The sequence below is a fragment of the Mustela nigripes genome, chromosome 5 (assembly GCF_022355385.1).
Source record: "Mustela nigripes isolate SB6536 chromosome 5, MUSNIG.SB6536, whole genome shotgun sequence".
NCBI classification, from domain to species: Eukaryota; Metazoa; Chordata; class Mammalia; order Carnivora; family Mustelidae; genus Mustela; species Mustela nigripes.
Genome location: NC_081561.1, coordinates 145,611,318 through 145,634,851, shown reverse-complemented (window position 1 = coordinate 145,634,851; position 23,534 = coordinate 145,611,318).

Sequence of the window (23,534 nt, the reverse complement as noted above, 5' to 3'; positions counted from 1 at the left end):
CCCTTCTTTTCACGACATCTATATCTTTGGGGTAAATACCCAGGAGTGCAATTGCAGGGCCATAGGGAAGTTCTATTTTTAATTTCTCGAGCAATCTCCACACTGTTCTCCAAAGAGGCTGCACCAACTTGCATTCCCACCAACAGTGTAAGAGGGTTCCCCTTTCTCCAAATCTCCTCCAACATATGTTTCCTGTCTTGTTAATTTTGGCCATTATAACTGGTGTAAGATGATATCTCAATGTGGTTTTAATTTGAATCTCCCTGAGGGCTAGTGATGATGAACATTTTTTCATATGTCTGATAGCCATTTGTATGTCTTGATTGGAGAAGTGTCTGTTCATATCTTCTGCCCATTTTTTTTTTATACGATTGCCTCTTTTGTGTGTGTTGAGTTTGAGGAGTTCATTATAGACACTGGATATCAACCTTTTGTCTGTACTGTCATTTGCAAATATCTTCTCCCATTCCGTGGGTTGCTTCTTTGTTTTTTTGACTGTTTCCTTTGCTGTGCAGAAGCTTTTGATTTTGATGAAGTCCAAAAAGTTTATTTTCACTTTTGTTTCCTTTGCCTTTGGAGACATATCTTGAAAGAAGTTGCTGTGGCTGATATCGAAGAGATTACGGCCTATGTTCTCCTCTAGGATTCTGATGGATTCCTGTCTCACGTTGAGGTCTTTTATCCATTTTGAATTTATCTTTGTGTGCGGTGTAAGAGAATGGTCGAGTTTCATTCTTCTACATATAGCTGTCCAGTTTTCCCAGCACCATTTATTGAAGAGACTGTCTTTTTTCCACTGTATATTTTTTTCCTGTTTTGTTGAAGATTAATTGACCATTGAGTTGAGGGTCCATATCTGGGCTCTCTACTCTGTTCCACTGGTCTATATGTCTGCTTTTATGACAGTACCATGCTATCTTGGTGACCACAGCTTTGTAATAAAGCTTGAAATCAGGTAACGTGATGCCCCCAGCTTTATTTTTGCTTTTCAACATTTCCTTAGCGATTTGGGGTCTCTTCGGATTCCATACAAATTTTGGGATCATTTGCTCCAGCTCTTTGAAGAATACCAGTGGAATTTTGATCAGAATGGCATTAAAAGTATATATTGCTCTAGGCAGTATAGACATTTTAACAATGTTTATTCTTTCGATCCAAGAGCATGGAATGGTCTTCCATCTTTTTGTGTCTTCTTCAATTTCTTTCATGAGTGTTCTGTAGTTCCTCAAGTACAGATCCTTTACCTCTTTGGTTAGGTTTATCCCCAGGTATCTTATGGTTCTTGGTTCTATAGTAAATGGAATCAATTCTCTAATTTCCCTTTCTGTATTTTCATTGTCAGTGTATAAGAAAGCCACTGATTTCTGCACATTGACTTTGTATCCGGCCACGTTGCTGAATTGCTGTATGAGTTGTAGTAGTTTGGGGGTGGAGTCTTTTGAGTTTTCCATATAAAGAATCATGTCATCTGCGAAGAGAGAGATTTTGACTTCTTCATTACCAGTTTGGATACCTTTTATTTCTCTTTGTTGTCTGATTGCTGTTGCTAGGACTTCTAATACTATGTGGAACAAGAGTGGTGAGAGTGGGCATCCTTGCCGTGTTCCTGATCTCAACGGGAAGGATGCAAGCTTTTTCTGATTGAGGATGATATTTGCTGTGGGTCTTTCATAGATATATCTGATGAGGTTCAGGAATGTTCCCTCTATCCCTATACTTTGAAGCATTTTAATCAGGAACAGATGCTGGATTTTGTCAAATGCTTTTTCTTCATCAATTGAGAGGACCATGTGGTTCTTCTCTCTTCTCATGTTAATTTGTTCTATCACATTGATTGATTTGTGAATGTTGAACCATCCTTGTAGCCCAGGGATGAATCCCACCTGATCATGGTGGATAATCTTTTTAATGTGCTGTTGGATCCTGTTGGCTAGGATCTTGTTGAGAATCTTAGCATCCATATTAATCAGTGATATTGGTCTAAAATTGTCCTTTTTGGTAGGGTCTTTGCCTGGTTTGGGTATCAGGGTAATGCTGGCTTCATAGAAAGAAATCAAAGGCTTCTGCACAGCAAAGGAAACAGTCAAAAAAACAAAGAGGCAACCCACGGAATGGGAGAAGATATTTGCAAATGACAGTACAGACAAAAGGTTGATATCCAGGATCTATAATGAACTCCTCAAACTCAACACACACGAAACAGGCAAACATATCAAAAAATAGGCAGAAGATATGAGCAGACACTTCTCCAATCAAGACATGCAAATGGCTATCAGACATATGAAAAAATGTTTATCATCATTAGCCCTCAGGGAGATTCAAATTAAAACCACATTGAGATATCATTTTACACCAGTTAGAATGGCCAAAATTAACAAAACAGGAAACAACATGTGTTGGAGGAGATGTGGAGAAAGGGGAACCCTCTTACACTGTTGGTGGGAATGCAAGTTGGTGCAGCCTCTTTGGAGAACAGTGTGGAGATTGCTCGAGAAATTAAAAATAGAACTTCCCTATGGCCCTGCAATTGCACTCCTGGGTATTTACTGCAAAGATACAGATGTCGTGAAAAGAAGGGCCATCTGTACCCCAATGTTTATAGCAGGATTGGCCACAGTCACCAAACTATGGAAAGAACCAAGATGCCCTTCAACAGACGAGTGGATAGGGAAGATGTGGTCCATATACACTATGGAGTATTATGCCTCCATCAGAAAGGATAAATACCCAACTTTTGTAGCAACATGGACGGGACTGGAAGAGATTATGCTGAGTGAAATAAGTCAAGCAGAGAGAGTCAATTATCATATGGTTTCACTTATTTGTGGAGCATAACAAATATCATGGAGGACAAGGACAAATATCATAGAGAGGAGAAGGGAGTTGGGGTAAATTGGAAGGGGAGGTGAATCCTGAGAGACTATGGACTCTGAAAAACAATCTGAGGGGTTTGAAGTGGGGGGGGGGGGGGGGAGGTTGGGGTACTAGTTGGTGGGTATTATAGAGGGCACGGATTGCATGGAGCACTGGGTGTGGTGAAAAAATAATGAATACTGTTTTTTTGAAAATAAATAAATTGAAAAAATTAAAAAAAAAAAAGATTATCCACCATGACCAGGTGGGATTTATCCCTGGGTTACAAGGATGGTTCAACATTCACAAATCAATCAATGTGATAGAACAAATTAACATGAGAAGAGTGAAGAACCACATGGTCCTCTCAATTGATGCAGAAAAAGCATTTGATAAAATCCAGCATCTGTTCCTGATTAAAATGCTTCAAAGTATAGGGATAGAGGGAACATTCCTGAACCTCATCAGATATATCTATGAAAGACCCACAGCAAATATCATCCTCAATCGGAAAAAGCTTGCATCCTTCCCGATGACATCAGGAACACGGCAAGGATGCCCACTCTCACCACTCTTGTTCCACATAGTATTAGAAGTCCTAGCAACAGCAATCAGACAACAAAGAGAAATAAAAGGTATCCAAATTGACAATGATGAAGTCAAACTCTCTCTATTCACAGCGATTTTTTAAAAATTGGACTAAACAATGTGGTTGTGAATTTTCATAAAGCTCATGTGTTTTTACAAATGTATTTTGCTCTCCTTTAACAGCACTGCTTTGAAGAAGCTAATAACGTGAAAGGCTTATCAACAGTTGCTTCTTTGGATTTTACCTCAGTAAATTTCATCCACTCACCCTTAACAGAAACTTTTTTTTTTAATTTTTTTTTAATTTTTTATAAACATATCTTTTTATCCCCAGGGGTACAGGTCTGTGAATCGCCAGGTTTACACACTTCACAGCACTCACCAAAGCACATACCCTCCCCAATGTCCATAACCCCACCCCCCTTAACAGAACCTTTAACAAATGCATCATAACTGTCATATTTATGGGTGATAGAACATAAACTGTAAGCACCAAATATCAGAGAAAAGACAACTTTATTTTAATTTGGCTATGGAGTGAAGACCAAAAGAAGTGAAATTTCCTTCTTCATAATGTTCTAAGTTTGGAAACTGGTAAGTCTTCTCGGTATTCAGGAGCAAAACGTCTTATCAAGAGTTCAAGAGCTCATTGCTTAATTTTCAGGAATGTTGTAAGACTTTTGTTTAACAGAAATTTATTAATAATCTCTACGTAATCTCTGCTGATTCATCTCTGTTTAATAATCCATCTCTGTGTGGAGTAGAGTCATGTTGGCCGGTCGACATCAGCTATGATGGGAGAATTCATACCACAGAAATCAGCAAATGCTGCAAGTCAGGGCTTGACTTGCTGTTTTGTTGATTGTCTAGACATAAGGACATGTGGAAAAATATCAATAAAGCAGATTACATTTGAAAGTACTTTCTGTCCATAGCCATTACATTATAAATGGCAAAAAATTTAAGTAGATGTTCCAGGATTCAGAACTATTTTCCAATTCAGAAAAGTAGTCTCTTCTATTACTGATGAACCAGTAAAGCTCTTCATACATCTTTGTTGTTTCACGTACACCTTGTTCATTAATGTAAATGAAAATCTTAACCAATATTCATGTCATGAATGCACTTGGTAGTCAATCACAACCATAGGTTGGCTATGAAAACACTTTTAACAGTTTTTTTTAAGACTTTTATTTATTTTATTGACAGATAGATATCACAAGTACGCAGAGAGGCAGGCAGAGAGAGAGGGTGGGGAAGCAGGCTCCCTGCTGAGCAAAGAGCCTGATGTGGGACTTGATCCCAGGACCCTGAGATCATGACCTGAGCTGAAGACAGAGGCTTAACCCACTGAGCCACCCAGGCGCCCCATGAAAACACTTCTAAAAAAATATCATTGGAAGCATTCTGCAAAATTCAATTTCCTGTATGAAATTTACAATAGGGTATTACATTATTTGTAAATTACTTGCTACACATCTTTGTTATCAGCAAAATTTATGATAAACTTATGCATCTGAATAGATCCATATGTACACATACTTTTTATTTGGGAGCTGGGTGTTAAACATTTACCTACAGACTACTGCCTATAGTAACCTGTGACATTTATCCTAGAAGATGAGACTGCTTTCAAGGGCCTTTCATGTGCCAGCCTTGTTTTACATGCTAAGATTATGTAGAATTGTACTGTCTTTTTCTGGTCAAATCCATTCTAGGTAGTAAAATTGTGTGTGAGAATCTTCAGATATTTAATAAAGCATATAAAACTGTGGCATCCCTAGGTAAAGGTCAAGCCTATGTAAGGACAAATCCACTGAAAACCCCTCTCCTTTCCACCCTGCAGTCTGCAGCCACTTAAAATAAATTTCCCAATGTGCTTTCAAATTGTGTTTAGCCACCAATATTGTTACTTTTATGGAATTTTTAATTTGTATCTTTAATATATAAGAACAGCTAAAACCAGGAAGATATTCTGTTTTCATCAAAATCCCAAATGGGACACATATTTCTCACTTCCTCGGAGACATATCTGGATAATAATTTAAGAACTCAGATGTAGCTACATGAACTTGTGTTATTTTTCAGAATATCAACAACCTTTGCAAAAACATTTATTACTGCTTGAAGATGGTGAATTATGCAGATCTTAATGTGTTAAGAGTTTTCAGCACTCTAAGTGGGAAGAGGATGGACAGGAAGTGACCGGTAATGCCCACCTACTTTGTGTTCCAAAGTCTTTACCCAAGGAAACAAAACCAAACAGCAATGAGGTGGAAGCAGAATTGGAGCAGATGGCACATGCCTCTAGAGGATTTATGTCCTTGCTCTGCAGTCCCTAAGTGGTGCCTGTAACATTCTCCCAGTCCCTAGGGTTCTACTAGACTTGAGAGAGAAACCAAACTCTTCCTCTGTCCTGAACTGGCACACTCAGTTTATGTCAGTCTTCTGGATGAAATCTTCAACACACGCTTAACAGGGAAATAGATGGGAAAGCATCGCATACAGAGAGTACCAGAGGTCCAGAAGGTGGAAGACATTCAGTGCTGTCAAACACCTAGGTTTTATGAATTGAGGAGCACCTGCTTTGGTTCATCTTTGAAGTCTAAGCTGCTTGGATTTCCCGCTCCCCACTCCCCACATAGACAATTCACCAGGTTTGCAACAAGAATGGCCTCTGTTCTGGTGATTTGATTACGTTGACCTTTGGTACTTAAAAAGAACAAAGGTGTACAGAGAAACTAGACAATATGGTGAAGGAAGAGCTACAGAATGCGGCATTGCTGATGATTTTCATGCAAGGACAGCATCGCTGCTTTCAAGGGTTTGTATAGTGAGGATGTGGACATCAGTTTGTTTTATGCTACTTAGAATCCCCTCCAACACACACACACACACACACACACACACACACACACAGAGAGTTTTTGCAATAATTTCAGAGAGAAATTTAAAATGGAAATTTGTTATCCAAAGGAAATGGTGCTTTAAAAAAATTCATTTTTCTATCTCCAAGCATATAACATAAAATACATACCTGGGGGGGGATTAATACCCAAAAATGTTCACTTTGAAACTTTAGAAAGAAAAGATGTTGTTCTAAAATCTAAATTCACTGCTTAAAAAAATATTGCATCCTCTATTGCGTGACTCCCAGCATAATAATTATCCATAGATATTGCTACCAAGAACACCAGGGTCCTTGACACTAACTGCCTTTCATTTTCCCTCCAAGGGGATATGGGATATGATGAATCTCCATATCACCTTCTTGTCTAGCCTAGAGTGCATCAAGGTTAGATTTTGTGAAAAGAATCAGTGTTTGATCAAATCTGAATAATACAGAATATTAGGGGTAGAGTTCTCATCTGTCTTAGTTTCTAAACATCCAATATTCACTTTAATAAACATGAGATCCAGGGACATAACATGTGACACATTTCAGTTGACCAGTAGGGCAGGATGCAGGTTGCCCAAAGGAGGGACCATGACTAGCCTTCAGCTTGAAGGAGAGTTGCCCAGAGGCCCCTGCATTCAGCCATCAGAGCCAGGGACTATGCCCACATCAGCAAGAACAATTTTAAGAGGGGGACAGAACTGTCTTTCCAATCAAACCGTTTCCTTGGAAGCAGAGACATTGACAACAGTGATTTTGCTCTTTTCTGCATTTGCAGTTAAAAGCAGAAGATTGGTTTCATTTTCTGTCTTAATTTGAAAAGCATAACACAGGACAAATTTTGGTTTCCAATTTTCATGTAGGCCATTATTTATGGAACTGAATTTTACCAAAATTCTCAGGTTTTTGGCCTTCACCACAAATTCCCCATATTCTAAAAGAAATGTTCTTTGGTCACCAGATCAGAGAAATAAGAGTCCTTCTTTATTGCTACTCCCCAGATGTTTTCCTGTCCTGCAAATGTATAAACCGTACAACTAAAGATCATCCATCTGGTGGAACAGCTGCTTCGTGCTCCTTCCAAAATCCAACCTTGGCCTGTGAGTTAGAGAACAGCAGCATAATTCCAGCAAGCAGGGGGTCTTCTCAGGTAGGGAAAGAGCTGTGGATTACACTGCTAATGGCGGTGACAATGATGGTCTTTAGCATGATAATGGCAAGTAATAGCATCCCTGAGGGCCAACCCAGAAGTGAAAACAGCATCACCCATTAAGATAATGTTAGTGTCCTCTCATTTAATGTGTGTGTGTGTGTGTGTGTGTGTGTGTGTGTGTAATTTAATACTGGGAATTATGCTTCATCCATTGTAGTATGGGTTAAACCTAATCTGCGTTTACACTGTCAGCAACAGGATCCATTTATATGATATTGATAACACAAGCATCTAACATGGAAGAGTTGATTTGTGAGAGTGTTGGGGAATAGGATTGAGTTCATTTGCCAATATTTATTATCTATCAACCTTGGTGGGCATTAAACTTGAGTATGCATGATAATCTTTAGCATAGACACATAAAACAGTTGGCACCCATTAAATATGCGGAGAAGCAATGCATCTGTCCACTCATGAGTGCTTTCCGCTATGGAAAGGGAGAATGTGAGCAGTGTGCGGTTTTACAAAGTACAAAACAGAGCTAGCTCTGATTCCCTATTCCACTTTCACCCAGCTTAACTAAGACTTTGAATAATGTTTACGTTTGTGAAAAATTTCTGGTCAACACTAATGGTTATTTTTCAGTTTACTGTTGAATTCTGCTAACTTTCTCTAGAAGGGCAAGAAGGAAAAAAAAAAAAAAAAAAAGCAAAGCAAAACAAAACAAAACAAAAGAAAAAACCAAAAACATAAAACAACTGTTTAAGTTGCATACACCCAAAGATGATTGGCTTCAAAAGCCAGACCCTAACATTTGTTTAAAAAATTGTGAACAGATTTAATTATACATGCCTTATCTCATTATCACCTCATTTAATGCTCAAAAATTGTGAAAAGTGTTGTAGGGGAGTATTTTTACAGGCTAGAAACAGTGTAAGTGAGACAAAGTAGTTACCCTGGTCTGGGCAGTGGCTCCCTGTAGATCTAGATCCCAGTCTTGGGGACTTTGACCCTGAGTAACTCCATGATAGTGCAGGAGCCCCCAGGCTGTCATTTCTGGAAACAGTATTTTACGGTGCACCAAATACATACATTGTGCCTTGAACATCTGATAAAAAGAAGCATTTAAAATGTGAAAGAGATAATGCATGTCAGTGACAAAGATAAATGAAACACTTTATTATAAAAGTGTAATGGGGTAAAAATGAAAATTTTACTTATTATTGCATAGCTCAATAACCTTGTTACAAAATCTTATTTGCTTACTGAGACCTTCTGCACCCCGACTGGGAAGACAGCGGTGGGCCAAACGAGGGTCATGGAGAGATGCCGAAGGAGGGCATGCAGCTCAGCCCTCCTCTCTGGCCTCTGATGCCTGAGCATGGCCACAGTGATGTCAGAAGAACAATTAAATAATTCAAACTCACTGAAGCCAGAAAATCTGCACAATCTAAAATCTTCAGTAGCTTCCAGGCTCTACAAAATCACTGAGGGCTTGACTTGTGTTCATCTGTAAAGTGAAGGATGTGTCTAAATAACTTTGTGGATCCCTGTAGATTTTATGTGAAATTGTGGCTTTTACACACAAGAGCTATGTTCCTCATAGCTCCCCTGTTCAGGGCTCCTTGGCCCTTATAGGAATTTAGTCCACTTGGCACATGGCCATGAAGATCTTGCTTTGCAAAATGCAAGTCTAATCATGTTGGCAATTTAAGTCTTCTAGTATCTATCCATTATTGTCAAGATAAAGGAAGACCAAATGCCTCAGTGCAATGTTATACCTCTGTGTCCTTCCAATCTGCCTCATGGATCTCTGTTCAGGCCATCACCAGCCTCTCCTCCACACATTCGTAGACTTGTCAGGGTCACCCACTAGAATGTGGCACATGGATGCTATGGTGCACTACAGAGGGACCATTCCAGAAGGAGACAGCTAAAGAGGGAACACAAGCAGGGGGAGTGGGAGAGGGAGAAACAGGCTTCCAGTGGAGCAGGGAGCCTGATGTGGGGCTCCATCCCAGGACCCTAGGATCATGACCTGAGCCAAAGGCAAACACTTACATTTGAGCCACCCAGGCTCCCCTTTGCCCTCTTCCTTTTAAATTGTTGGTAATCACACTTAATTCAAAGAATTGTTGTTTGAAATCAGCAAGCATGATGCCTTAGCTTTGTTTTTCTTTTCCAACATTTCCTTGGTGATTTGGGGATTTTAGGATTGTTTGTTCCAGTACTTTGAAAAATGCCGTTGGTATTTTGATCAGGATGGCGTTGAAAGTATAGCTTGCTCTGGGCAGCACAGAAATTTTAGCAATGTTTATTCTTCCTATCCATGGGCATAGAATGCTTTTCCATCTTTTTGTGTCTTCCTAAATTTCTTTCATAAGTGTTCTGTAGTTTTTAGAGTGTAGATTCTTTCCCCTTTTGGTTAGGTTTATTCCAAAGTGTCTTAATGATTTTTAGCTACATTACAAAGTTATGATCACCAAGACAGCATGGCACTGGCACAAAAACAGACACATAGATCAATGGACCAAAATAGAGAGCTCAGATGTGGACCCTCAACTCCCTGGTCAACTAACCTTCAAAAAGCAGGAAAAAATATTCAGTGGAGGAAAAAAGACAGTCAGTCTCTTCAATAAATGATGCTGGGAAAATTGGACAGTTGTATACAGAAGAATGAAACTAGACAATTTGCTTACACCATACACAAAAATAAACTCTAAATCATTGAAAGACCTCAATGTGAGACAGGAATCCATCAAAATCCTAGAGAAAAACATAGGCAGTAACCTCTTTGACATTGGCCAGAGCAACTTCTTTCCAAAGGCAAGGGAAACAAAAGTGAAAATGAATTTTTCGAATTCCACCAATATAAAAAGCTCCTGCATAGCAAAGGAAACAGCCAATAAAGCAAAGAGGCAGCCCACAGAATGGGAGAAGATATTTGCAAATGACACTACAGATAAAGGGCCGGTATGAAAGATCTATAAAGAACTACTCAAACTCAGTGACCAAAAAAAAAAAAAAAAAAAAAAACAACAACAAAAAAAAACAAATTACCAAGTTAAAAAATTGGCAGAAGACATAAACAGACACTTCTCCCAAGACATACAAATAGTTAACAGACACATAAAAAGTGTTATACATCTTGTTTCATTGATTCTTATTCTACCCACTTAAGCCCCCATGTTGCATCACCACTTCCTCATATCAGGGAGATCATATGATAGTTGTGTTTCTCTGCTTGACTTATTTCGCTAAGCATGATACGCTCTAGTTCCATCCATGTTGTCGCAAATGGCAAAAGATGGAATTGGGAGGGAGACAAACCATAAGTGACTCTTAATCTCACAAAACAAACTGAGGGTTGCTGGGGGGAGGGGGTTTGTTAGAAGGGGGTGGGATTATGGACATTGGGGAGGGTATGTGCTTTGGTGAGTGCTGTGAAGTGTGTAAACCTGGTGATTCACAGACCTATACCCCTGGGGATAAAAATATGTTTATAAAAAATAAAAAATTAAAAATTAAAAAAAATGTTATACATCATTAGCCATCAGAGAAATTCAAATCAAAACCACATTCTAACCACCAGTTAGAATGGCCAAAATTGACAAGGCAAGAAACAACAAATGTTGGCAAGGTTGTGTAGAAAAGGAAACCCTCTTAGACTGTTGTTGGGAATGCAAGTTTGTATAGCCACTTTGGAGAACAGTGTAGAGGTTCCTCAAAAAGTTAAAAATAAAGCTACTCTATGACCCAGACATTACACTACTGGGTATTTACCCCAAAGATACAGATGCAGTGAAAAGAAGGGCCCCAGACACCCCAATGTTCATAGCAGCAATGTCCACAACAGCCAAACTGTGGAAGAAACCGACATACCCTCAACAGACAAATGGATAAAGATGTGGTCCGTATATACAATGGAATATTGCTCAGCCATCAGAAAGGATGAATACCCACCATTTTCAACAAAATGGATGGTACTAGAAGGGATTAATACTAAGTGAAATAAGTAAGCAGAGAAAGATAATTATCATACAGCTTCACTTATTTGTGGAACATAAGGAATAACATGGGGGACATTAGGAGAAGGAAGGGGGGATGAAATGGGAGAAGTCAGAGGGAGAGATGAAGTACTCTCTGAGAGACTATGGACTCCAGAAAACAAACTGAGGTTTTTAGAGGGGATGGGGATGGGGAGATGGTTCAGCCTGCCGATGGGTAGTACGGAGGGCACATATTGCACGGAGCACAGGGTGTTATACACAAACAATGAATCATGGAACACTACATCAAAAACTGATGTGCTATATGGTCACAAACAAAATAATTTTAAAAATAAATAAATAAAGTTAAAAAAACTCAAAGAGTAATTGTTGTGAGTAAATACTATAATGAGTGCAAGTCCTCTAATTCTGCCTGGCCATAGAAATCGTTCAGTAAATAGTAGATGGTGTATGCATTGCTACCTCAGACTCAGCTCAAGCCTTCCCTCCTCTGGACAGATTCCCCTAAATGTTTCATCTCTCCTTATATATCACCTGAACCCAACTATTTTAAATAACCTGTAACATGTTTATGTTCAACAGGATCTGTGTTGGAGCCCCTGGGTGGCTCAGTTTTTAAGCACCTGCTTTTGGCTCAGGTCATGATCCCCAGGTCCTGGGAAGGAGCCCCACATCTGCCTCCCTGCTCAGTGGGGGGCTTCCATCTCCCTCTCCCTCTGCTGCTCTCTCTGCTTGTGTTCTCTCTCTGTGTCAAATGAATAAATAAAATCTTAAAAAACAAAAACAAAAACAGCATCTGTGTTATCATTTCTCACTATACTGAGAGATTACTGAGGCATAGATGTATTTTATGCCCAAGGACCCCACATAGAACATGATGCATATATCATACTTAAAATTTATTGTTGAGGTACTGGCTGAATACATGAAATTAAGAAAAAAACAAGATGAAATATATATGCCCACATTGGTAGATAATATTGTCACAATTTTTAAACATTTTATACACTTAAAAAACATACTTTCTCCTCACGCATGTTTGGGGTTTTTGTTGTTGTTGGTTTGGGAGGGTTTTTTGTTTGTTTGTTTGTTTGTTTGTTTTGTTTTTGTCTTTTTTCAGTTTACAATAAATTCCTAAGGCGAAAGCTCAGCAAAAAAAAAGCCCCCCCCCAGAAAAAAAAACCCACATTCCCAGGACCTGGAGTGAATATTCATTGTTTGGTTTTCTGCCTTCTACTAGAGTTAATGCATTAATTTCTTCTCTCTCTCTCACTTATAAACTTTCAGAGGACAGCAACTCAGTTTTTATGCAACTCTATATTCTTCAAAATTTCTTACACATTCTAATTCTCGGCTAAAATATTTATGAAATGACTCAATGGACTGAATAAAGGATAAATGATGTAAGTATTATATACCAGAAAAAATGAATATTTACCTATAATTAGCTGACAGATAAGTAGTAACATGCTCTTGGTTTGTTTATTTCTTACAAAAAGTCTTTTGGAAGTTGTAGAAAATGTGAAACTTACTACATATTTTTTTTTTTTCCTGCCTCCAAAATCAACAGCAAACTATCATGTTCTTTTATCAGGAAAAAATATCCATAGTGTCACCGTGGGAATAGATGCTTTTGTCCTTCCAGGGTATCCAGTACATAGGTCACATGCTGAGGAATTATTTTTCTTGATTTTTGTCATGGCTTCCTTGTTAAGCACCAAGAGGAATATTTATAGACAAAGCATTAAAGTTTTTTTTTTTTTTCTCTTTAAGAGCATGTCTGCAGCTCTATTCTTAGAAACCTTTGTGGGAAGCTGAGACCCACCTCTGTGGAGAGTGAGTCACCACAGCCTCACTAATTATGCATTATTCCTACTGTAGATTATGGGTCTAAATATCTACAAAACCAAATACAAGGAACCTGGAGGCTAATTGGGCTGAAAACATCCCTTTTGCTCAAGCCTGAAGGCAGGAGATATGCAGTCAATTAAGCTCTAATGGGCAAACCCAACAACCAACTCTCCCCTTTCCCTTCAACAGCCAGGCTCAACATGCCAGCTTCAAAGCAGTGAGTACCAACTGCATGCCCACTTAATTCCCAGAGCAATTTCCTGGGAAGCTTTGCTGCTCTATTGTTGGGATTTCACTTCAAAAAATACAAAATAAAAAATTAATAGTGTTTCTTTCAAGGAATACTGTTTGTGAGGCTCCTAGGGTGACTCCTAATGGCTCCTAGGGTGACTAAGAGCACTTGCCTCACAAAAACTTACCTTCTAGTGGAGAATAAATAGATATAGACACACAATTAAAAAGAGCTTCCAACCAAGGATGGGAGATGGGATGGGGCTCAGAATAAGCTGAGCCTTCAACTCCAAATTGGAACTCTGGGATTAGGGTAAAAGCCTCCTTTAATTTCTGTTCCAAGAGTCTTATGTAGGTCACAGGGAAATGGGAAACTCCAGACAGAGTGTTCTTTCCTGCTCTCTTCACCTAAGACTCTGGGTAAGTCCATAAGGTGTCAAGTAGCCACAGGACAGGTAAGGCACAGAATATTAAGTTTACCTGATGGATATTTGAGACAGTATTGCATAAAACCAACAAGTGTATCTGTTTCACATATATTTAAAGGGACGTCTATGTTCCAGAAGCTCTTTCGGTGCTGAAGATTCAGCATGGAACTACCTCAACAAAGACGCTGTTCTCAAGGGGTATCATTCATTGCAGGTGTGCGTGGAGGGTGAGCAGCAAAACTGTAAGTAAGATCACATAGAATACTTCCGAAGGTGAGTGCCCTGGAACACAACAGAGCAGGAAGCAGGGTGTGAGTATCCTGATCAGCATCTGGTTTTCCTCTGAAGGGATCTGGGACTTTCAGCACTAAAACTAGGAAGTCCTGGCCAAGTGAAGTGGGTTATGGTAACATGGGAGGCATGCCTAGTTAATGGGAGGGGGCAAGATATGGGACAGCTGCAGGAAAATTGTAGATACCAGTTCTCTGTTTTCTCAGTGAAGCAAACATGTCATCTGGGATGAGAAGTGCTGGAGTTTTGAGGTTTGAGGGGAGAGGGATTGTCAAGAGACCTGAGGAGAGGGGGCATTGAATGGCCTACAGAGATGTAGGAAGACTGCTAAAAAGCATTAAGGTCTGAGCACCTGGTTGGTGCAGTTGGTTAAGAGCCCTATTCTTGGTTCAGCTCAGGTTGCGTTCTCAGGATGGTGAGATGGAGCCCGGCATAGGTCTCCACACTCAGGGCAGAGTCTGTTTGAGAATCTCACTTGTTTTTCCTCTGCCACTCTCACTAGGGCTCTCTCTCTCAAGTTAATAAATACATCTTAAAAAAAAAAAAAACATTAAGACCAGTGATAATTTCAAATAGTACTTTATTTGCAAAAATTTTTTAAAAAACGTTTAGTACTACTGAAGTTTTAAAACTGTTTTATATTTTATTTTTTTTATAAACATATATTTTTATCCCCAGGGGTACAGTTCTGTGAATCACCAGGTTTACACACTTCACAGCACTCACCAAAGCACATACCCTCCCCAATGTCCATAACCCCACCCCCCTTCTCCCAAACCCCTCCCCCCAGCAACCCTCAGTTTGTTTTGTGAGATTAAGAGTCACTTATGATTTGTCTCCCTCCCAATATTTTATTTCATAACTCTGTATTCTGGTTAGCTATTTAATTATGTTATATGATAGCGTGTCAATCTCTTGTAAATACTGTCAGTGGGAATAAAGAGTCTAATGATAAAAATAAAAATTTAAAAAAAAAAAAGATTGGCCAACATGGCTGTGTGTTTTACACAGATGCATCAGGTTGTATGGGTGCAAGCAGGGGGTAGACAGACCATATTTAATCAGGACTGGTGTCTTACCAGACTAGATTCTGATTCTTACGTATTTGGAAGAGTGGACATACATTTACACCAGCTACTTGGTGCAGTGATGCACTGTGGAGTCTAGGACATTAAGGAGACCCAGTTGTTAGGCTCAGGGCCATAGAAGGCCAAAACTGGAAAGACAGGAATGTTCACTGGCAATGCAATGCCTGTAGTCAAGATCATGGAGAGGTGCAGGCATTGATCATGTAGGGGCTAAGGACAGGCCAGTCCAAGGTGGGCCACTTGGGCATGAACAGGTCTTGAATTTTCAGCAGCCAAATCCCAGCAGATTTGGGAAAAGCTCCCTACCTTTTCCTCAACTGTCTGCTTATATCAGGAAAAGAGCTATTCAGAGATTCCTCTTCACCTAAGAAACGTCTCTGCGTAACAGGGCAACTTTCGTTTTCCAAACATCTCCTTATTGTCCTGCTCCGTGGCCTTCCTCCCCTTCCCATCCTTAGAACTTACCCGTCTCCTCAGCTCCCAGAAACTTCTTGAGGCCTCACTGTCTTTGGAATTTCCTGACTGTGCGGATTCCCTGTTAGTATGCTATTACATTTTATTTTCTCTTGTTAATCTGTTTCATGTCTTGATTCTTAGCTCAAAAGGTCTTGAAGGACAGAGGAAATTATTCCTCACTAACAATAACTATGAGGTATAAGATCTGATCAAGGGAGAGGAACCCAAGATCTTTGGAAGGGTAAGGCATTGAACCGAGTGGCCAGAATATCTATGAGAATGTTTCCCAATTTCCGTTTATAACCACTCGTGGGCTATGCTGTGATTGAATGGCTATTGCCAAGTCTGTTTTGATCTAGAAAACAGAATAGAGTAAGAATAGAAGAGAAATAGAAAAGAATAGAAAAGAAAATGCAGGAGTCCCTTGTACCTAATATGAATAAGAATTGTTTTTTGAAACGTGTGTGGGGGGGGTGTGCGTGCATGTGTGTAGCTCAGTTATAACATAACTATTCTCACAGATCACTTACTGGGGTCTCTGCACTGATATTTGAGAGCCATTCCACCATGTGATTATTGAGATAGTAATAACAATGAGAAGTGTTGGAAAAAGTGCCAATGAGTTGGAAGTCACAATCTTCCAGGAATGATGGAGGGTGACCGGGGCTCTGTGGCTGACTGTGCCAGAGAAATCTTCTATATTCAGAACTGCTAGTATGCGGGGGATTGTAAAACACATGTGAATTCTCAGTATAAGGATAGGAGACATCAAAGAATTTGACACTTAAAGGTGGATACATCCTAGGATCCCCCCCTCCAGGCTGAGAAGGGCATGTGTTTGCTCTCCTTTGCTCCTGGGGTGCATTTCATCCTTGCACCGTTAATGAAAAGCATTGACCTAAGGAGAAGGTGACCCTAAAGAGGCTATGTTTTGAGTGCCCACTACGTGCCTGAGAGTCATTATTTTATTTTAAGAAAAGTGATCTAAGTACCATTCCAACTTTAGAGATAAGGACACTGAAATCTTGTTAAGACGGTATCATAAGCAGGTGGCTGAGCTGCAATTAGAACAGAACACACGTCTGTGTGATCTCACAGCCCATGCCGCTTTCACTAGTCCACCCTGCAGATTTGCCATGTCTCCGGCATGCATGTGAGAGGGAGCTCTGGGGGGGAGCTGCTTGACTGGTTTTGCCCCCAGTGAGCATCCAACATCTCATTATTACTAGTCTCCCGGTGTTCATTCTGGCCAAGTGTTAATAGAGGGCAGTAGATTTAATTGTTATCTACCCAGACTTTAGGGAGGAGACAAAATGATTCATTGAGGACAAAAGAGTAAGAACAGCATGTTTTTTATTGTACGAATTGATAAACTGCCTATAAAGGCTCTGGAGTGGGTACTCACACCTGTCTCCAGTTCTATTTAGAATAGAACTGATGAGAGCTGGTGACAGATTCCATTTCTCTGTGGCAAGAAGAGGAGGCATTGAAGAAGCTGCCTGGGTTCTGATGTCATGTTACCAGATCTCACAGACACATCAGGAGCATTTCCTCTAATTCGCTCTCTTTGGAAATTTCAGATCTCTGGTGTCTCTTTCCTAGCTATAATATCCAAATAAATGGGGACTAAAAAAGGAACAGATAATCACCTAGCCTCAAATTCAAAATCAATTCTGTAACAATGAAAGAGATGCAGTCACTGGCAACTTGGACCCTCTCTTCTCATTGTGGCTCATTTTAACCTTATACACACAAGACAATATGTGATATTCTTTGTGGCACAAACTTCTCCCAAACTCCTCCAAAGACTTCCCTCAAGTAGCAAGGTGGAGGGAATTAGATATATATTTTCTGACCTCATAAGAATACTGGTCTCATTGTAATGCAAGTGCAGTCATGAGGAGGTCTTGTTTCCGGGAGGCCCAGGAAAGAGACGGACAGCACAGAGGGGAGAGGCCTGTACCCTTCCCGGGCTGGGCTCATTGTGCTCTTGGTAGCTTCACCTTTGTGGTTGCAAATAAGCAAAGCATTCCACTATAGCGTCTGTATTCCTTTCTCTCAAGATCAGTTGACCTCCACTATTTTCCTGAATTTACTTGTGCAAATCTTCCTGCTTTTTCCTTTCTCTGTTTCATAACTCACCCCCTGTTAATATTTCCCAGTGAACAATAGACGTTCATTAATGTTGACAGCTGAGTCCTGCTCTGGATGGTCTTCCTACCTGATCTGAGGGCCTGTTTTTGTGTATTGTCCTGTCATCCCATGCTGAGAATACAAGTATGTCCACTTCCTGTTCCAAGGTTCTTATTCTTGGAAATGCTTTCACTCAAAGAACAATCTTGAAGTGTTAAATGCTTGGTCAATGGGTTCATTTTGTGTCAGGTTTGTTTTCCCTGAATATTTGTTACAAATGCTGGTCCCCTTTTATGTTAGGTTCCTGGGACTGCTGTAACAAATCACCAACATTGTTTCTTAAAATAACAGAAAGTCATTTTCTCACAACCCCAGGGGCAAGAAGCACAAAATCAAGGTGCCAGCAGGGGCACATTTCCTCCCAAGACTCTAGGGAAGGATTCTTCCCTTCTTCCACATCTGGGGACTGCTGGTGATCTGTGGTGTCTCTGGCTGGTGGCAGCATCAGTCCTGTCTCTGTCTCCATTTTCATATGGGCTTTCTTCTGTCTGACTCCACGTGATTTCTGTTCTGACTCTTATAATGGATTTTCAACACTGGACTTACAGCCTACCCTAATCCAGGATGATCTCATCTCAAGAACTTTACCTTAATATCTACAAGTCCCTTGTCCCAAATAAGGTCACATTCTGAGGTTTCTGGTGAGCATATATTTTGCAGGGCCACTATTCAACCTACTCTGTCTGTGTGGGTAGTTGATGGAAGATCATGTGATGTCATAACTTGTTTTGTACCTGCCTATGCTCTTCTGAACTTGGTTTCTCAACTATTTTCTGTGTTCACTTCTGTCATGATATGCTATGACTGCTAGACGGAACTTGGACTTTTTTACAGAAAAAAAAAATCATTCTTTGCTTCAAGTCCACGTTGATAAGGGCAAGAATAGAAATGTATGCACATTTCCATATGTGCATATATGTACGTATATGCTTGTGTATATGTGTGTGTGCGTATTCCTGTGTGTGTGTGTATACACTCACACCCACATATGTATGAATAAAGGGCAAGATCAGACATAATGTTCTTTCAGTGCAAAGCCATTAAACATTCACCAGGAAGCAGAAGCTGGGAAACAGCTCAGGGGATTGCTCTGTAATCACTGCGATTTTGAAGCATTTTGACAACACATTTCAAACCTGAAGTGTACAGAAACCAAATTAATGATGGCAGTGGTGGTGGAAGAAGGTTTTAAAATTCAGTAATTCACAGGGTTTTGGTCCTCCACACTACTTGAATTGTTGGATGTGCAACATTATTTCTCACACCAGCCCTTTCCTTATCTTCCTAATAATTCTAAGATCATAAGATCTAATAAGCTAAAATAATAAGAATCCAATCAAATTTAATCATATCACAAGTACCTAGATACCTCAATGAAAACTGAAGAAAAGGAGGTAGTAAGGAGACTTAAGGGTTATTAAAATAATCTGGTTCTTTGACAATTAGTATACTTACTTGATTTTTTATAGAAATGGTTTGCATAACCAGAGAGGTATCTGTAATAGTTGTTATAAGATCACTTTATCATAATTGACCATTTCTTGGTTTTCTTTCCAATGAACACAAATTTTTTTTTTTTTAAAGATCAGGGATTAAATAGCATCGTATTGTCAGTGACTGGTACAGTCCCTGATACAAGAGATATTTCCTGAATGAATGAATGAATGAATGAACGAATTTGAGATTCATTGGAAAAGTTGTGAAAATATGGACACAAGAGAAAAGGCATTGAGGTTAGTCTTAAATAGGATTCTTTACCTCTTTTCCAATGACATAAAAGAAACAAAGAAAAGATATATATAGAGGAGAAGATGGTTAAGGTGGTTTGAAGTTAAGAGACTTAGTGTCATACCATCTCTCTCTCTATCTCTCTCTTTTTCTTTCTTTCTTTCTTATTTTTTTTTGTATGAAGTAAGAAGTGAGGTTAGCTATTAAAAGTGGGGTAGAAAGTAGTGAGATATGTGTCTGGAGGCAAATAGGGTTAGGGAAAACAAAAATAAAGACATGGAGAATAATTTTCCTCAGTCATTTCATTTTTTCAAGAGTATCCAATGAAGAAAGTTGTTTATTATGTTGCTGAGTAGTCAAGAAAAAAGTGTATATTAATCAAGGGTTGAAGACTTACCAAATGGGTACAAAAATTGAGGCTAAAATCAAAGCAGTGATTGAAATAAAGTACTATCAGTCTCAAGGCTATATAGGAAAGAAAGTTAATATGGAGAGAGATATAGGTAGTAAGTGGACTGCTCAAGAATCTTTATAGATTTGGCAAAGAGAGCTTGAAGATAGAAATATATTAATTAAGTGGTACACAATGGGAAAAGAAACAAATGTACTTATATGAAAATCAAGTTGTAATGAAGGCATGAAAATGATAAAAGAACTCCAGAATGAGGACTACATGTAGAATTCTGTTTGTAGCCATTTGAGGAACAAAGGTTACAGAAGCTTTTCCTGGGATAAACCAAATCCATAGGTTGAAATGTAGACAAATAAAAAATTTTTTTTTTGAGGAAAAAGACACTTAAATAAAAGTTAAATCATAGAGGTAAGAGACTGCCAGGATTTGTTCTAGTGGACTTGCCAGTCCCTGTTGACTTAGGGTATGAGTTTTAACAAACCTTTAATAACAGAGTTGGTAGAGTAGAAGGTCTTCTCAGAAACAGTTGCTTAATGCCAAGACTCTCAAAGGGAGGACCTTACTGGATAAATTAACAAAACATTTTACACAAGGCATAAGGTGACAAATGCACCTTCTCACCTTGGCCATGCACAGGAAGGGGGTGATTCAAGAAATCCTGAAGAACACCACCTTAAACAACCAATAGGCAAAAGAGACTTTGTGAAAGTCGAAGTTTGCAGAGAAGAATTTCCAGCACACCACTGGAGGAGGAAAAATGTGTTTGTATGCGTTGGAGTTAGGAAAGAGGAACATTCTGAGTTTGCCTCCATCATCCTTACCCCCAATGCGGCACACCTCAGGGCCAAGAGAGATCTTTCCAGCATGTGGTCTCACAGTGGGAAGTGAGTAAGATCATAAGAGTGAGCACTTGAGTTCCCCAGTTGTGTAGGAGGAAACCAGAGAGGTACATTTCTTGCTGGCCCCCTCCAGAGTAATGAATCATGAGCTACATATCTGTGAGATGGGAAAATCTAGGAAAACAGTGGATAGAATTCTTAGACATGGGTTTCTTAAATATATCATGGAACCTATCAAATGACAATTGAACAAAATTAAGAAAACAATATAGGAGAAAATGAGAAGTTTAACAGAGAGAGTGAGATAAAAACTTCTGGAGCTGAAGAATACAATGAATGAAATAAAAATACACAAATCAGAATATGAAGGACAAACTGGATCAACGAGAAGAAAGAATCTGTGTGTGCTAGAAGACAGGAAGTTTGAAATTATCTAGTCAGAAGAGAAAAAAAAAAGTGAATGAAAAAGAATGAGAAACACCTACATGATTTATGGGATATGATCAAAAGAATCAATTTATGAATTATTAGAGTTCCAGAAGGAGAAGAGAGAAAGAAAATTTATTTAGCAAATTAATGGCTGACAACTTCCTAAATATAGAGGAAGATTTAGATATCGAAGTTCATGAAGCTCATAGGTCACCAAACAAAATCAACTTAAAGATATGTGCTATAAGACATTTTAAAATAAAACTGTCAAAAATCTCTGCTTGACTTATTTCGCTAAGGGGGAGGGGGGTTGGGAGAAGGGGGTGGGATTATGGACACTGGGGAGGGTATGTGCTTTGGTGAGTGCTGTGAAGTGTGTAAACCTGGTGATTCACAGACCTGTACCCCTGGGGATAAAAATATATGTTTATAAAAAATAAAAAATTAGAATTAAAAAAAAAAAGCAGCAAAAGTTTCCAGACGTCAAGATCCATTACAAAGCTGTAATCATCAAGACAGTATGATACTGGCACAAAAACAAACACATAGATCAATGGAATAGAATAGAAAGCCCAGAAGTAGACCCTTAATTCTATGGTCAACTAATCTTCGACAAAGCAGGAAAGAATATCCAATGGGAAAAAGAGACTTTTCAACAAATGGTGCTGGGAAAATTGGATAGTCACATGCAGAAGAATGAAACAGGACCATTTCCTTATACCACACACAAAAATTGACTCAAAATGGATGAAAGACCTCAATGCGAGACAGGAATACATCAAAATCCTTGAGGATAACACAGGAGCAATCTCTTCAACCTCAGCCACAACAACTTCTTCCTGGAAACATCACCAAAGGAAAGGAAAGCAAGGGCAAAAATGAAGTATTGAGAATTCATCAAGATCAAAAGCTTTTGCACAGCAGGGAAAACAGTCAACAAAATCAAAAGACAACTAACTGAATGGGAGAAGATACTCACAAACAACATATCAGATAAAGGGCTAGTATCCATAACCTATAAAGAACTTATAAACTCAACACCCAAAGAACAAATAAACTAATCAAGAAATGGGCAGTGGACATGAACAGACATTTCTGCAAAGAAGACAACCAGATGACCAACAGACACATGAAAAAGTGCTCCACACCACTCAGCATCAAGGAAATACAAATTAAAACCTCAATGAGATACCACCTCGCACTAGTCAGAATGGCTAAAATTAAGAAGTCAGGAAATAACAGATGCTGGCGAGGATGCAAAGAAAGAGGAACCCTCCTACACTGTTGGTGTGAATGCAAACTGGTGCAGCCCCTCTGGAAAACAGTATGGGGTTTCCTCAAAAAGTTGAAAATAGAACTATCCTATGACCCAGCAATCGCACCACTGGGTATTTACCTTAAAAGCACAAATGTAGTGATCCGAGGGGATGCATGCACCTGAATGTTTATAGCAGCAATGTCCACAATAGCCAGACTATGGAAAGAACCTAGATGTCCATCAACAGAAGAATGGATAAAGAAGATGTGATCATATATATATATAATGGAATACTATGCAGCCATCAAAAGAAATGAAATCTTGCCATTTGCAACAACATGGATGGAACTAGAGGGTATTATGTTGAGTGAAATAAGTCAATCAGAGAAATACAATTATCATATGATCTCCCTGATATGAGGAACTTGAGAGGCAGGGTGGGGGTAGGGAAGGAAAAAATGAAACAAGATGGGATCAGGAAGGAGACAAACCATAAGACGCTCTTAATCTCACAAAACAAACCAAGGGTTGCTGGGGGGAGGGAAGATATGGAGAGGATATGGAGAGGTTGCTGGGTTATGGACACTGGGGAGGGTATGTGCTATGGTGAGTGCAGTGAAATGTGTAAGCCTGTTGATTCACAGACCTGTACCTCTGGGGCAAATAACATATTATATGTTAATAAAATAATTATATATATGTTAATAAAAATAATTAATTTTTTAAAGCAGCAAGAGTAAAGAAGCTTGTGACCTAAAGGGAATCTCCATGAGGATATTTAGCAACAGAAACCTTACAGGGCAGGAGAGAGTGAAAGGATATATTCAGAG